Here is a 3,214-nt window from a genome sequence, read left to right on the forward strand (position 1 = left end):
ACTGCTGGAGATTGATCTAAATTAAAATCTATGATATGGTAAGTTGCCTTGTTTGTTGTGGTTTGTTATTAAAATTAAACTTCCACCTTTGGCTCTGGCTGGCTCATTAGCATTTAAATTTCAATTTAATTCTACTTTTGTTTTTTTTTGTTTTTTTTAGCAGGATATTCACAAGTTGTATTTCTGCTGCTGAATTGTATTGAAGTATTTCACCAGGTGACGGCTTTAGGTGAGAATGGAAGAAGGCCGCAGGCTGTACTTCACTCCAGCGATGTCGGCTGTCGCGAGATTCTCCAGGCTCCGGACTGCGTTTTCCTGTTTACAGCTGCAAATGTCTCCGTCTCCGAGTTGCACTGCAGATTAGGTCTCCTAGCAACTGGGTCTCTCTTCTCAAGTTGCGGAGGAGGAGAAGAGTGTGTGTGTGTGTGTGTGTGTGTGTGTGTGCGTGCGTGCGTGCCGTTATTCATTGTCTGGGTCCAGTATTTATCAGTTGTACACACACAGAGAGCTCAGAAAGTGAGGTTGTCTGACGTCTGTGGGAAGGAGCGTGGGTGATGCATTTGCTCTTTATTTCATGGTGCCATCTGTGCAGGGAGAGAGATTAATGGTGAAGCCTCTCACTGTTAGATGATGGATGTGAAAGCTCAAGTTCAGATTCACAGCGAGTGTTTTTTCAAGCCATTCAGACACTACAGGACGATCGTATCCAAATTTACAGATTATTGTGAAAACACTAACCCCGCAAGTCTTCTAGTGTCTGATGGAACAAGTTTGGAACACCTGCATTTAGGGATTTTTCTTCCATTTCTCTGGAGAACCTCTCAGGCTCTGTCAGAGCAAACAAGGCATATCGGTTGTACAACTGTTTTCAAATCCCTCCAGAGATCTTTCATCGAGGTCACTGATAGATGCCACTTGAGCATTGTTTTGGCTCTGTGAAGGTAAACTTTTGCCCCAACCTAGATCATGATTTCTTGATTTGAAAGAAACCTTGAGAGGATCCAGATTCAAACCATCCTTTTTTGTTTTATAAATCATTACAGCGTGCAGGTGGAGAAGAGTGAAGACCGACTGTATTAGGTGTGTTGAAAAGATGTTGGGTATATACATAGAGAGTGAGTTACAGGATGATTTCTAGATTATTCTACAGTTCGGGTCTACAGTTGCCTTGTCTTAGATTCTAATTAAGGAAAGGTTGAGATTCGGGCATAAACTGCATCTGTAAAAAACCTCTTCAGGGATGATCTAGTCACATGACCTTGGTTTCGTTCAGATGTTCACTTACAGGTCAAAGTGCTCCGTCTTAGTTTCGTCATATCATAAAAGATTCAGTCTAATGGCCTGAGAGAAGTCGTATCAGTCTTGCCACATGACTTGACAGGTATGCTGGGCTCAAGCTCTGAAAAGCACCTCTGTGGTTCGAATGTTCTTCCGTTTTAAGAATGAAGGACCTTCGATGTTCAAATCCTTCAAAGATGTTGAATGTTTTCGTTTCCCGTCCTCGTATCCCTGCTTCAACACAATCCTGTCCTGAAGGTCTACAGACAAGTCCACTGATCTCTTGGCTTATCTTTTTGTTCTGACCGGCAGAGGGGTGATTCTTGTACAAATCAATTCCATCAGCTGAATTTACAACTTGAGCAAAGGGACAAAGGGATATCTATTATCAATAAACACACCAAACCAAAGTGCGATATTTATCCAGTTAAATGAAGGTTCTGTGCAAGGTCAATCCCAGCAGAGGAAAAAACAAACGTCGCACACGGAAACGTGTCCTCACTCCTTTATATCAGCTTTGTGATGACAGAAAAATTTGTTTCTACTGTATAAAAATGTATGGTAAGTCGATCTGGAACACCATTGTACTGGGTTAAAGAACATTATCGAGGTCAGTCTCCGTGCTGCTTGGCTCTACAGACAGAGCACAGGATCGTCACAGGGAGCTTTGCAGTGCTTTGTTATTAAGCCGGATACATTTGCTGGAAGAAAGGCAAGTCTGCTGCCAGAAGCAAAACCTTGTGCACAGAAGTGTTTCATGAGACTGCAGTCGAGTCGATACGTATCAAGTTCTATAATGGGTAACCGTGTCACACTGAAGGCTTCAAAAATAAACGTGTAACTTTACAACAGAGATAAAGGATCCTGAGGCGTCTAGAGATGTAGCCGATCCAGTTGGATTCCGCTTCATGAGGATTTGGGCATTCAAAGAGGAGACGCCAACTCCATGTGGTCCTTGAGGACAACACACTCCTAATCAATACACAACTATCAGACTGTATATTTATAATCACACCCTCCAGTGTCACCCAAATAAGGATGAGGTTCACTTTTGAGTCTGGTTCCTCTCAAGGTTTCTTCCTCTTCCATCAAGGGGAGTTTTTCCTCACCACAGTCACCTCAGGCTTGTTTGTTAGGGATAAATACAAACTTTAAAATATAAGCCTAATATTAATCTTGAATTTTTGCATAATATTAATCTTTGTATATTAAACCTTTTGTATTATTTCTTACATGTATTATTTCTTTGAGACAATATGCATTGTTAAAAGTGCTATATAAATAAAACCGAATTGAATATTGAATTGAATAAAGACGGAAAGATGAACACAGTTGTGTGTCATGTGACCGTCCAGTATGGGACTTTTTGCCTGACTTGCTCTTTGCATTTACTGTGTTGGATTCTTCTTCCACGTTTTCCTCTTCCTTCCACGGTTTATTTTTTTTTTTTCCCCCCAAATGATAACTGGATGAAAATTTGTTGCAGCTCCACAGCTCTACGTTCTCTTTGATTAAAGACTGAATCTCTCTCTTTTTATTGCACAACCGTAGTACACATGGTGTACCTTGGATGCCTCATAACTAGACTTGTTTGTCAAATCAAATTCACACCACGTTTCTAAATCTTCTCCTCGCATGGCACATTCCTGTCATGTTTAACAAAAGCTAGATATCCAAATTTACTCTGTAGAACACGTAGGAGAAGCACGTGTTCCTCAGCAAACAGCTCAATGACATCCAGTTTATTGTATTATTAAAATGTCTCCTTAAGGGGCTGAAAATCTTAGCTTTATTAAGAATGCTTAACAGTGTTCCTTTCAGTCCAGCTTTCTCTCCCCCAGGGCCCAGGTCTCGCTCCAGGCTTCCTGACTCATTATGGGCTCCACCTCGCTGACGGTGTCCTTAGCATCCTGTAGCCCGGGAACGCCTGCGGACG

General features: G+C 41.6%; 1 protein-coding gene across 3 annotated transcripts in view; it reads left to right on the forward strand.

Moving 5' to 3' along the window:
• The window catches only part of ypel2b (yippee-like 2b), a 22,751-nt gene extending 20,157 nt beyond the window's left edge, over window positions 1-2,594 (forward strand). For 2 of the 3 annotated variants that reach the window (XM_060888625.1, XM_060888628.1), the window contains one exon: window positions 1-2,594. This exon is cut by the window's left edge and continues 2,058 nt beyond it. The gene's annotated coding sequence lies outside the window, so the exon portion shown is untranslated. The other variant, XM_060888626.1, reaches the window with a different exon arrangement.
• Window positions 2,595-3,214: the final 620 nt, after the last annotated feature.

Source organism: Tachysurus vachellii, chromosome 15 (assembly GCF_030014155.1).
Source record: "Tachysurus vachellii isolate PV-2020 chromosome 15, HZAU_Pvac_v1, whole genome shotgun sequence".
NCBI lineage: Eukaryota > Metazoa > Chordata > Actinopteri > Siluriformes > Bagridae > Tachysurus > Tachysurus vachellii.